General features: G+C 36.5%; 1 pseudogene; it reads left to right on the forward strand.

The window, feature by feature from the left end:
• The first annotated feature begins 1501 nt into the window (after window positions 1-1501).
• LOC118521835 (glyceraldehyde-3-phosphate dehydrogenase pseudogene) lies at window positions 1502-2564 on the forward strand (annotated as a pseudogene).
• The last annotated feature ends 11663 nt before the right edge of the window (window positions 2565-14227 follow it).

A 14227-nucleotide genomic window follows, 5' to 3' on the forward strand; every position in this document is an offset into this window, starting at 1 on the left:
AAGAAAGGAACAAAGAAGAACTACAAAGACAACCATAAAAAAAGTAACAAAATGTCAATAAGTATGTATCTATTAATAATTACTTTGAAAGTAATAGGACTAAATGCTCTAATCAAAAGACATAGGGTTACTGAGTGAATAAAAAAACAAGACGCATCTATATGTATACAAGAGACTCATTTTATTTTTTTTTTAAGATCTTATTTATCTATTTGACAGAGAGCGAGAGAGGGAACACAAGCAAGGGGAGTGGGAGAGGGAGAAGCAGGCTTCCTGCAGAGCAGGGAGCCCAATGTAGGGCTCAATCCCAGGACTCTGTGATCATGACCTTAACAGAAGGTAGACACTTAATGACTGAGCCACCCAGGCACCCCGGGACCCATTTTAGAGCTAAAGACACTTGCAGATTGAAAGTGAGGGATTAGAGAAACATTTATTATGCAAATGGATGTGAGAAGAAAGCCAGAGTACCAATACTTATATTGGACAAAATAGATATATATAATATATATATATATATTATATAATTTGTTATATAATGATTATATAATATAATCATAAATCTAACAAGAATATCTAACAATTGTAAATATGTATGCACCCAACAGGAAAGCACCCAAACACATAGAGCAGCTAATAACAAACATAAATGATGTAATCAATAATAATACAATAATAGTAGGGGACTTTAACACCCCACTTACATCAATGGACAGATCATCTAAACATAAAATCAACAAGGTAACAGTGGCTTAGAATGACACATTGGACCAGATGGATCTAACAGATATATTCAGAACAATCCATCCTAAACAGCAAAATATACATTCTTTTCAAGTGCACATAAAACATTCTCCAGAATAGATCACATATTAGGCCATGAAACCAGCCTCAACAATTTCAAGAAGTTTGAAGTCATACCATGGATCTTTTCCAAATGCAATGCTATGAAATTAAGAATCAACCTCAAGAAAAAAATCTAGAAAGACCACAAATACATGGAGGTTAAATAACATGCTACTAAACAATGAATGGGTCAACCAAAAATTCAGAGGAAATTAAAAAAATACATGGAGACAAATGAAAATGAAAAGACAACAGTCCAAAATCTTTGGGGGATGCAGCAAAGCTGTTCTATGAGGGAAGTATATAGCAATACAAGCCTACCTCAAGAAGTAAGAAAAATTTCAAGTAAACAACTTATCCTTACACCTAAGGGAACTAAAAAAGAAGAACAAAATGCAAAGCCAGCAGAAGGAAGGAAATAATAAAGATTGGAGCAGAAATAAACAAAATAGAAACTTAAAAAAAAATAGAAGAAGATGAATGAAACCAGTAGCTGGTTCTTTGAAAAGATGAACAAAATTGATAGACCTTTAAGCAGACTCATATTAAAAAAAAAAAAAAAAAAACCTCGAATAAAATCAGAAATGAAAAGAGGACAGTCTCTCTGCTCCTCCACTTTTGACAGACATCCACATCTTCTGGTGCATTGCCAGCCATGTCCCTGAGACAAAATGGTGAAGTCGGAGGAAATGGGTTTGGCAATGTTGAGCACCAGTTGGCCATATTTGGACATATTGGGCCCATAAGGGCTGCTTTTAACTCTGGCAGAGTGGATAATGTTGCCATCAATACCTCAGCTACATGGTCTACATATTCCATTATGATTCCACCCATGGCAAATTCCACAACACAGACAAAGCTGAGAATGGGAAACTTGTCTTCAATGGAAATCCCATCTGCATCTTCCAAGAGTGAGATCTTGCTGACATCAAATGGGTTGATGCTGGTGCTAAGTATGTCGTGGAGTCCACTGGGGTCTTGACCACCATGGAGAAGGCTGGGGTTCACTTGAAGTGGGGCCAAGAGGGTCATCATCATTATCACCCCTTCTGCTGATGCCCCCATGTTTGTGATGGGCATGAACCATGAGATGTATGACAACTCCCTCAAGATTGTTAGCAATGTTTCCTACATCACCAACTACTTGAGCCCTCTAGCCAAGTTCATCCATAACAACTTTGGCATCATGGAGGTACTCATGACCCCAGTCCACGCCATCACTGCTACACTGAAGAGAGTGGATGGCCCCTCTCAGAAACTGTGGTGTGATGGCCAACAGGCTGCCCAGAACATCATCCCATCCTTGCTTCTTTTGGTGGTGTAGGTAAGGTCATCCCTGAGCTAAATGGAAAGTTAACTGGCATGGCCTTCAGTGTCTCTACCCACAAAGTGTCAGTTGTGGATCTGACCTGCCATCTGGAGAAAGCTGCCAAATACAATGACATCAAGAAAGTGGTGAAGCAGGCATCAAAGGGCCCCTTCAAGGGTATCCTGGGCTACACTGAGGACCAGGTTGTCTCCTGTGACTTTAATGGTGACACCTACTCTTCCACCTTTGATGCTGGGGCTGGCACTGCCTTCAATGACAACTTTGTCAAGCTCATTTCCTGGTATGACAGTGAATTTGGCTTCAGCAACTTGGTGGTGGACCTAATGGTCCATATGGCCTCCAAGGAGTAAGAGCCCCTTGGACCACCAGCCCCAACAAGAGCAAGAAGAAGAGAGACTCTCAGCTTTTGGGGAGTTCTTACACCAACTCATCTCCCAACACACAGAATCTCCTGACCACAGTTCCCATCCCAGACACTCTGAAGAAGAGTAGGGGCTTGGGGGGGCCCTACCTTGTCATGTAGCCTCCATAAAGTATATTGTACCCCCAAAAAGATATGAAAGAGAAAATAACTAACACGACAGAAGTACAAAGATTATAAGAAAATACTAAGAAAAATGATATGCCAACAAATTGGATAACCTAGAAGAAATGGATAAATTTCTAGAAACATATAACCTCCCAAAACTGAAGCAGGAAAAAAATAGAAACCTTGAACAGATTGGTTACCAGCAATGAAATTGAATCAGTACTCAAAAACTCCCAACAAATGAAAGTCCAGGGCAAGATGACTTCACAGGTGAATTCTACCAAACACTTAAAGAAGAGTTCATACCTATTCTTCTCAAACTATTCCAAAAAATAGAAAAGGAACAAAAAGCTTTCAAATACATTCTCTGAGCCCATCATTACCTTGATACCAAAACCAAATAAAGACACCACAAAGAAAGAAATACAGTCCCTTATCTCTGACAAACATAGAGGTAAAAATACTCAACAAAAGATTAGCAAACAAAATCTAACAATATATTTTTAAAAATTATTTGCAATGATCAAGTGGGATTTGTTGTTGGGATGCAAAGATATTTCATTATTAACAAATCAATCAATGTCATATATCACATTAACAAAAGAGGATAAAATCATATGATCATTTCAATAGATGCAGAAAAAGCATTTGACAAAATACAACAGTCATTCATGATACAAACATTCAACAAAGTAAATTTAGAGAGAAGATATCTCAACATAATAAAAGCCATATATGAAAAACCCACAGTGAACATCATCCTCAATGGGGAAAACCTGAGACCTTTTCCCCTAAGGTCAGGAATAAGAGAAGGAAATTCACTTTCACCACTTTTATTCAACATAACACTAGAATTTCTAGCCACAGAAATCAGACAACAAAAAAGAGATAAAAGGAATTCAAATTGGTAAGGAAGAAGTAAAATCTTCACTATATGCCCATGGCATGATACTCTATAGAAAACCCAAAAGACTCCACCAAAAAACTGCAAGAATTGATAAATAAATTTAGTAAGGTTGCAGGATAGAAAAATCAATATATAAAATCTGTTGCATTTCTATACACTAATAACGAAGTAGCAGGAAGAGAAAGTAAGAAAACAATCCCATTTACAAATGCACCAAAAACAAGAAGATACCTAGGAATAAACCTAACCAAAGAGGTAAACGACCTGTACTCTGAAAACTGTAAAACACTGATGAAAGAAATTGAAGATGACAGAAAGAAATGGAAAGACATTCCATGCTCATGGATCCAAAGAACAAATATTGTTAAAATCTCTATACTACCCAAAGCAATCTACACATTTACTGCAATCCCTCTCAGAATACCAGAGTATTTTTTCACAGAACTAGAACAAATAATCCTAATTTTTTTATGGAACTGCAAAGACCCCAAATAGCCAAAGCAATCTTGAAAAAGAAGAACAAAACAGGAGGAATCATAATCCTGGACTTGAAGTTATATTGCAAAGCTGTAATAATCAAAACAGTATGGTACTGGCACAAGAATAGACATATAGATCAATAAAACAGAAGAGAGGGAGGGCCCAGAAATAAACCCATGATTATATGGTCAATTAACCTTCACAAAAGAGGCAAGAATATACAATGGGAAAAAGAAAGTCTCTTAAACAAACGGTGTTGGGAAAACTGGTCAGCTACATGCAGAAGAATGAAACTATGCCACTTATTTATACCATACACAAAAATAAATTCAAAATGGATTAAAGACCTAAATGTGAGACATGAAACCATAAAAATCCTAGAAGAGAGGTCAGGCAGTAATCTCTCTGATTTTGACCATAATAACCTTTTTAAATACATCTTCTCAATGAAAGGAAACAAAAGCAACATAAACTATTGGGACTTCATCAAGATAAAAAGCTTCTGCACAGTAAAGGATGCAATCAGCAAAACTAAAAAGCAACTTACAGAATGGGAAAAGATATTTGCAAATGACATATCTGATAAAGGGTTAGTATCCAAAATATATAAAGAACTTATACAACTCAACACCAAAAAAAAAAAAAAAAAACAATTAAAAAATGGGCAAAAGACATGAAGACTTTTCTCCAAAGAAGACATCCAGATGGTCAACAGACACATGAAAAGATGTTCAACATCACTCATCATCAAGGAAATGCAAATCAAAACCACAATGAGATATCACCTCACACCTGTCTAAATAGCTAAAATAAAAACCACAAGAAACAACAGGTATTGACAAGGATGTGGAGAAAAAGGAACCCTTATGCACTGTTAGTAGGAATGCAAACTGATATAGCTGCTATGGAGAAAAGTATGGAGTTTCCTCAAAAGCTAATATAACTACCCTATGATCCCATATTTCTACTACTATTTACCCAAAGAATACAAAAACACTAATTGGAAAAGATATATGCACCCCTATGTTTATTGCAGTATTTACAATAGCTAAATTGTGGAAGCAGCCTAAGTGCCCATCAATGGATGAATGGATATAGAAGATGTATTATATGTATACGCATATATATATATACACAATTAGGTATTATATATATATATATACACAATTGAATATTATTCAGCCATCAAAAAGAATGAAATCTTATCGTTTACAACAACATGGATGGATCTAATGAATATAATGCTAAGTGAAATCAGTCAGTCAAAGAAAGGCAAATACCATAAGATTTCACTCATATGTGGAATTTAAGGAACAAAACAAATGAATGAAGAAGACAGACAGACAAACAAAAAAAGAGAATCAGCTATAGAGAACAAACTGATTGTTTCTGTAAGGGAGGTGGGTGTGCGAATGGGTGATATAGGTGATGGAGATTAAGGAGTATACTTATGATGAGCGCTGAGTAATGTATGGAATTGTTGAATATATTATACAACTGGAACTAACATAACACTGTATGTTAACAATACTGGAATTAAAATTTTGAAATAAACAAGAAAAAAAAAGAAATCTATATCCAACTAAAGAGTCATCCAAGGGTGTCAATTACCAACAACTTCAGACAAGTCACATTTTAGACTGTTTGCCTCAGATATTTGAGAGAACCAGCAAAGAATGGACTCTATCAAAAGACAAAAAAAAAAAAAGTCTAATATATGTGAATAGAAGAATGAATGATAAGTAAACAAATTAGTAAAAAAAATAGTACACTAAGTGCATGTGTTCTATAAACAATAAACACAAAATTGAATATGTTTAGTTACAAGCTGGGAAGCAAACAGAAGTTGAAACGTGGGAGAGAGTAGGGGGAAATAAAATATTTCAACTTTTATTTGTGCAGATGATTGAAGTATAGATTAGCTTTCTATATCACTAGAAAATGCACTTTAAATTTTTATTAACTATATTTATACAATATAGGATATAAATATAGAAATGAAAACATAACTTCTTATACATATAAGAGGGAAACAAACAAAGAAAACTAGACCTACAAATTGGAAATAAGAACGGAGAAGGGAAACAAAGATCGTATTAAATAGCAAACACAGAAGATGGCTGTGGAGTAGGAGGATCCTAAGCTTACCTTGCCCCAGGAACACAACTAGATAATTGTCAAATCATCCTAAATATCACAGAAATCAACCTGAAGACTGACAGAACAAACTCCACAACTAAAACTGGAAAAGAAGCCACATAGAAGAAGGTGAGAAGTGCAGAGCTTTGGTTTAGGGGAAAAATGGATCCAGGCTGCTATGGAGGGGAGGAAGTTATGGTTGTGGAGAAGGGCAAGAGAGAGGGGATCACACAGGGGAATGCACAAACAGAATGTTTCCCCATAGCCACTGGCTTGAAAGTGAGAGGGCCTGAATTTTGTGAGTTATTGCAAACAGGAAGGCTTAAAGCCTGAAGGTTTAAGTGTCAGCAGGCTGGGCTCCAGGAGAGTCTGGAGGCATTTGGGCTGCTCTTGGAAAGAGGCAGGCAAAAAACCTGGGGACATACAGTCTAGAAACAGTGATCTCAAGAGCATCTGGGGCACACAGTGAGGAGAATATTTGCTCTACTTGGAGCATGTCCCAGAAATTAGCATTCAGAGAGAGACCCTTCTGGGAACAAAGTAGTTGGCCAGTGCCATTTCCCTCCCCCACCCTTCAGCATAAACATGGGACCACATGTGGGTACCAGTATTGTACCAACACTGACTGTCTAACTTGCTTACACCGAGCCCCACACTGCTACACTCTGATAGGGCTGCCCTTTTCAGTAAAGCTGCCTCAGTTCCACCACAGAGGGCCACCTCCCCCAGAAGACCAGCAGAAACCTCTCCCCACACCATGTCTCCCAACCAGAGAGTTCTGCAAGACTTCACTTCTAGTAGAAGTAGTATCAGGTCTCATTTAACAAGCAGACCAGAGCACACCTAGGTAAAACTTGCCACACTCTGGCCAAGGTCCAAACATTGCCCACTGCAGGCAAGGAGAGCCTCTGCAGACAACAGGCATGAAGGAGACAGCAGCCAAAACACAATAGCAGAGTGCATGCAGCACACAGCAGAGACACTCCCTGAAGCACCAGGTCCTGGATATTATATGACCTCTTCTTCATGAAGCCATTACTCTCAGAAGCAGGACACATAGCTGGCTTTTCTAACACAGAGAAAAAAGCAGAGACTTAGGCACAATGCCAAAACAGAGGAATTCATCCCAAATGAAAGAACAAGATAAGCCCATGGCCAGAGATCTAAGCAAAACAGATATAAGTAACATGCCTGATGGAGAATTTAAAGCAACAATCATAATGATACTCAGCGGGCTCAAAAAAAGAATGAAAGACAACAGGGAAACCCTTACCATAGAGATAAAAGAGTTATAAAAGAAACAGAAATGAAGAATGCAATAACTGAGATTGGAAACAGGCTTGATGCAATAAACTTCAGGCTGGAAAAAGCAGAGGAATGAATTAGTGATACAGAAGACAAAATAATGGAAAATAATGAAACTGAACAAAAGAGAGAAAGAATAATTATGGAACATGAGAATAGATAGGGAACTCAGTGACTCCATTAAACATAATAATATTCATATTATAGGAGAACCAGAAGAAAAAGAGAGAAAAGGGGGCTGAAAATTTATTTGAGGAAATAATAGCTGAAAACTTCCCTAATCTGGGGAAAGAAACAAACATCAAGATACAGAAGGCACAAAGAACTTCCATCAAAGTCAACAAAAGCAGGTCAAGACCAAGACATATTGTAATTAAATTTGCAAAATATACTGATAAAGAAAAAATCTTAAAAGCAGTAAGACAAAAGAAGTCCTAAACTTACAAGAGAAGACCTATAAGGCTACCTCAGATTTCTCAACAGAAACTTGGCAGGCCAGAAGAGAGTGGCATGATATATTCAAAGTGCTGAAGGGGAAAAATCTGCAGCCAAGAATGCTCTATCCAGCAAGGTTATCACTCAGAATAGAAAGAGAGGTGAAGAGTTTCCCAGACAACAAAAAATAAAGAAGTTCATGACACTAAACCAGCCCTGGAAGAAATATTAAGGGGGACTTTGAGTGGAAAGTAAAGAGCAAAAGTGACAAAGACAAGAAAGGATCAGGGAAAATCTCCAGGAACAACGACAAAACAAGTAATAAAATGACACTAAATATATATCTATCGATAATTACTCTGAATGTAAATGGACTAAATACTCTGCTCAAAAGACATAGGGTGTCAGAATGGATAAAAAAACAAGACCTCTCTATATGCTCCCTACAAGAGACTCATTTTGGACATAAAGATACCTGCAAATTGAAAGTGAGGAGGTGGAAAAACATCTACCATGCAAATGGACACCAAAAGAAAGCCAGAATAGCAATACTTGTGTTGAAAAAAACTAGACTTTAAAATAAAGACTGTAACAAGAGATGAAGAAAGGCACCATATCATAATAAGAAGGACAATCCAACAAGAAGATCTAACAATTGTAAATATTTATGCACCAACATGGGAGCTCCCAAATGTATAAAATAATTAATAACAAACATAAAGGAAATAATTGATAGTAATATAATAATAGTGAGGACTTTAACACCCCACTTACATCAATGGACAGATCATCTAAGCAGAAAATCAATAGGGAAACAATGGCTTTGAATGACACATTGAGCCATATGGACTTAAATGTATTCAGAACATTTCATCCTAAAACAGAACACACATTCTTTTCAAGTGCACATGGGACATTCTCCAGAATAGATCATATACTGGGTCACAAATCAGGCCTCAACAAGTACAAAAAGATTGTGATCATACCATGCATCTTTTCTGACCACAACACTATGAGACTTGAAGTCAACTACAAGAAAAAATTCAGAAAGACCACAAATACATGGAGGTTAAACAACATGCTCCTAAACAATTAATGGGTCAACCAGGAAATCAAAGAAGAAATTTAAAAATATGGAAACAAATGAAACTGCAAACACAACAGTCCAAAACCTTTGGGATTCAGCAAAAGTGGTCCTAAGAGGGAAGTATATAGCAATACAAGCCTACCTTAAGGAGCAAGAAAAATCTCAAATAAACAACCTAAACTTACACGTCAAGGAGCCAGAGAAAGAACAACAAACAAAACCCAAAACCAGCAGAAGGAAGGAAATAATAAACCTAGAGCAAATCAATCAATGTGATGAACTACATAAATAAAAGAAAGGATAAAGACCATATGATCATTTCAATAGACACAGAAAAAGCATTTGACAAAGTACAATATCCATTCATGATAAAAAAAAAAAACCCTCAACAAAGTGGGTTTTGAGGGAACATACCCCAACATAATAAAGACCTTTTATGAAAAATCCACAGCTAATATCATCCTTAATGGGGAAAAATGGAAATCTTTTCCTCTGGTAAGGAACAAGACAGGGATAGACACTTTCACCACTTTTATTCAACATAGTACTGGAAGTCCTAGTCATAGCAATCAAAAAAGAAGAATAAATAAAAAGCATCTAAATTGGTAAGGAAGAAGTAAAATTTTCACTATTTGCAGATGACATGATACTCCATATAGAAAACCCAAAATCTCCACCAAAAAATTGCTAGAACTGATACATGAATTTAGCGAAGTCACAGGATACAAAATCAACATAGGGAATCTGTTGCATTTCTATACACCAGTAATGAAGCAGCAGAAAGAGAAATTAAGGAATCAATCCCATTTACAAATGCACCAAAACCAAGAAGATACCTAGGAATAAACCTAAACAAGATGTGAATGACCCGTCCTCTGAAAACTGTAAAACACTGATGAAACTGATCCATGCATATGGATCCAAAGAACAAATATTGTTAAAATCTCTGTACTACTGAAAGCAATCTACAAGTTAAATACAATCCTTATCAAAATACCAACAGCATTTTTCACAGAGAATTTCCTAAAATTTGTGTAGAACCACAACAGACCCCAAATAGTCAAACAACCCTGAAGAAGAAAAACAAAGCTGGAGGCATCACAATCTGGACTTCAAGTTATATTACAAAAGTGTACAATGATCAAAACAGTATGGTACTGGCTCAAAAATAGGCACATAGAGGGGCGCCTGGGTGGCTCAGTTGGTTAAGCGACTGCCTTCGGCTCAGGTCATGATCCTGGAGTCCCGGGATCGAGTCCCACATCGGGCTCCCTGCTCAGCAGGGAGTCTGCTCCTCCCTCTCATGCTCTCTGTCTCTCATTCTCTCTCTCGCAAATCTTAAAAAAAAAAAAAAAATAGGCACATAGATCAATAGAACAGAATAGAAAACTCAGAAATAAACCCACAGTTGTATGGTCAATTAATCTTTGATAAAGCAGGAAAGAATATCCAATGGGGAAAAGAATGTCTCTTCAACAAATGAGGTTGGGAAAACTGGACAACAACATGCAAAAGCATGAAACTGGAACACATTCTTACATCATACACAAAAATAAATTAAAAATGAATTAAAATCCTAAATGTGAGACATGAAACCATTAAAATCCTAGGAAAGAACATAGGCAGTAACCTCTTTGACATCGGCCATAGCAACTTCTTACTAGATATGTCTCCCGAGGCAAGGGAAACACAAATAAAAATAAATTATTGGGACTTCATCAAAATAAAAACTTCTTCACAACAAAGGAAACAATCAACAAAATTAAAAGACAACTTACAGAATGGGAGAGGATATTTGCAAATGAATATCTGATAAAGGGTTAGTATCCAAAATATATAAAGAACTGATACAATTCATTACTCCAAATATGAATGATCCAATTTAAAAATGGGCAGAAAACCTGAATAGACATTTTTCCAAAGAAGACATCCAGATAGCTAACAGACACATGAAAAGATGCTCAGTATCACTCATGATCAGGGAAATACAAGTCAAAACTACAATAAAAAATCACCTCACACCAGTCAGAATGGCTAAAATCAACAACAAAAGAAACAACAGATGTTGGCAAGGATATGGAGAAAGAGGAGCCCTCTTACACTGTTGATGAGAATGCAAGCTGGTGTCGCCACTCTGGAAAACAATACGGAGGTTCCTCAAAAAATTAAAAATAGAACTACCTTATGATCCAGCAATTACACTACTAGGTATTTACCCAAAGAATACAAAAATACTAATTCAAAGGGTTACATGCACCCCAATGTTTATAGCAGCATTATCTACAATAGCCAAATTATGGAAACAGCCCAAATCACATCAACTGATGAATGGATAAAGAAAATGTGATAGATAGATAAACACACACACACACACACAGAGAGAGAGAGAGAGAGAGAGAGAGAGAGAGGAATATTACTCAGCCATGAAAAACAATGAAACCTTGCCATTTGCAACAACATGGATAGAGCTAGAGAGTATTATTCACTTATTAAGTGAAATAAGTCAGTCAGAGAAAGACAAATACCATATGATTTCATTCATATGTGGAATTTAAGACACAAATCAAATGAGCATAAGGGGAAAAAGAGAGAGAGAGGCAAACCAAACACAAACTCTTAAATATAGATAGCAAACTGATGGTTACCAGAGGTGAGGTGGATGGAGGGATGGGTGAAAGAGGTGATGGGGACTAAGAAGTGCATTTGTGATGAACACTGAGTGTTATATGGAAGTGTTGAATCACTAAATTGTACAACTGAAACTAATATTACACTGTATGTTAACTAACTGGAATTTAAATTAAAACTTTTTTAAAAAAGAAAAGAAATTTTGGTGAGGAATGGGATATTTACATAATTTCAGAGTAACTCCCCATAAAATCCTGTTAATTGCAAAAGGGAAGTGAGTAACTTTACAATGGAGAAACCTGGCAGACACCACTTTAATTAATAGGATAAATCAAAATCAAGTCCTTAATTTCTTGGACACAATGAGAAGAATACAGCAGCATTTCAGTGATATTCCTGCCAAAGATGCACAACCTGAATCCAATCCATGTGGACACATGAAACTCAAATTGAGTAATATTCTACAAATTACTGATTTGTAATGTGCAAAATCATCAGGGTCAAAAAATCAAGGAAAGACTGAGAAAGTGTTCCAAATTGAAGGAGACCAAAGCAACACAATAACTCAGTGCAGTTCCTGGTTCTGGACTGGATCCTTCTGCTATGGAGCACAATCCTGGGCAGATGGCAAAGCTTGAACTTGCTTTGTGGAATAGATTACAGTAATAAATCAGTGATAATTTCCTGACATTGATGGTTAGATTATTGGTATGTAGAAGAATGTTCTTATTTATAGAAAATAAACACTAAAGCATTTGGGGGTGATGAGGCATCATGTCAGCAATTTCCTCTCAAATCATTCTCAGGGAAAACATTTTATTTTACTTTCTTGCAACAATTTGAGATTGTTAAAAATTTTAATTGTTCCAAATAAATATAGATGTTGGTTTGTTTTAGAAAAATAAGAGAAGCCCATAAATAACTTTAATACCTACATGAAATGGATGAATTTCTAGAACATAATTTACAGCATGCAATAGATCATATAACTCTAAACTCTCCTATAATGTAACACCTAGAAAGCTGGATGACATTTTTAAAAATAATTTTAAATGGATAATTGAGTTCACAATAAGGTAGAGTATCTTCAAAAGAAAAAGGAAGTGGAAATACAAAATAGGAAGGTAGCATAAGCATAAAAATTTCAAAAATGTCAATGAACAAACTATTACATCTCATAAGAGATTTCAGCAAGTATCCCATATATATCTCAGGTACACTGCTGATGGGAGGAGCCACATATAAATCTCATTATATTCTAAATATTCAATGAGAAAAAATGAGGTAAAGTATTTCATTCAGAATAGTTTTATGGAATATTATGCAGCTATCAAAAGGAATGAAATCTTGCCATTTGCAATGATGTGGATGGAACTGGAGGGTATTATGCTGAGCGAAATAAGTCAATCAGAGAAAGACATGTATCATATGATCTCACTGATATGAGGAATTCTTAATCTCAGGAAACAAACTAAGGGTTGCTGGAGTGGTGGGGCATGGGAGGGATGTGGTGGCTGAGCGATAGACACTGGGGAGGGTATGTGCTATGGTGAGCGCTGTGAATTGTGTAAGACTGATGAATCACAGACCTGTACCTCTGAAACAAATAATACATTATATGTTAAAAAAAAAAAGAAGATAGTAGGGACGGAAAAATGAAGGGGGGGAATTCGGAGGGGGACACAAATGATGAGACTATGGAGTCTGAGAAACAAACTGAGGGTTCTAGAGGGGAGGGGGTGGGGGGATGGGTTAGCCTGGTGATGGGTATTAAAGAGGACACATATTGAATGGAGCACTGGGTGTTATACGCAAACAATGAAACATGGAACACTACATCAAAAGCTAATGATGTAATGTATGGTGATTAACATAACATAATAAAAAAAATAGTTTTAAAAAGTAGGAGTAGTTAATGGGGCACTGGGCAGCTCAGTCAGTTAAGCGATCAACTTTTAGTTTCAGCTCAGGTCATGATCTTGGGGTTGTGAGATCGAGCCCCACATTGGGCTCCATGCTGAGTTGAGCCTGATTAAGATTCTCTCTCTCAATCTCTCTCTGCCCCTCACCCCACTCCTTCCCCCCACTCACACACATTCTCCTTCTAAAAAAAAAATTAGGAGTAGTTAAGAATAATATTAGCAAAAGTCGATGAACCTCATAAAATAACACAATTTTGTTGAAGGACATAAAACAACACCTAAATAAATAGTGAATGGAAATTTTCAATATTATACTGATACAGATTCTTTGCAAACTAATTTATAAATTAAAAGCAAGCTCAATCGGAGAGGAGTTAAGATGACAGAGGAGTAGGGGACCCTAATTTTGTCTGGTCCCTGGAATTCAGCTAGATAGTTATTAAAGTATTCTGAACACCTGAGAAATTAACCAGAGATCTGAGAAAAGAACTGCTGCAATTCTACAAATAGAAAAGTGACAATTTTTTGCAAGGTAGGAGGTGTGAAGATGTGAATCTGGGCAATATTTTGGAAGATAAACTGTGGGGGACGGGGAGGGAGCCAGTTTAAGGAAGTTTTA

This window comes from Halichoerus grypus, chromosome 7, assembly GCF_964656455.1.
Source record: "Halichoerus grypus chromosome 7, mHalGry1.hap1.1, whole genome shotgun sequence".
Lineage (NCBI taxonomy): Eukaryota > Metazoa > Chordata > Mammalia > Carnivora > Phocidae > Halichoerus > Halichoerus grypus.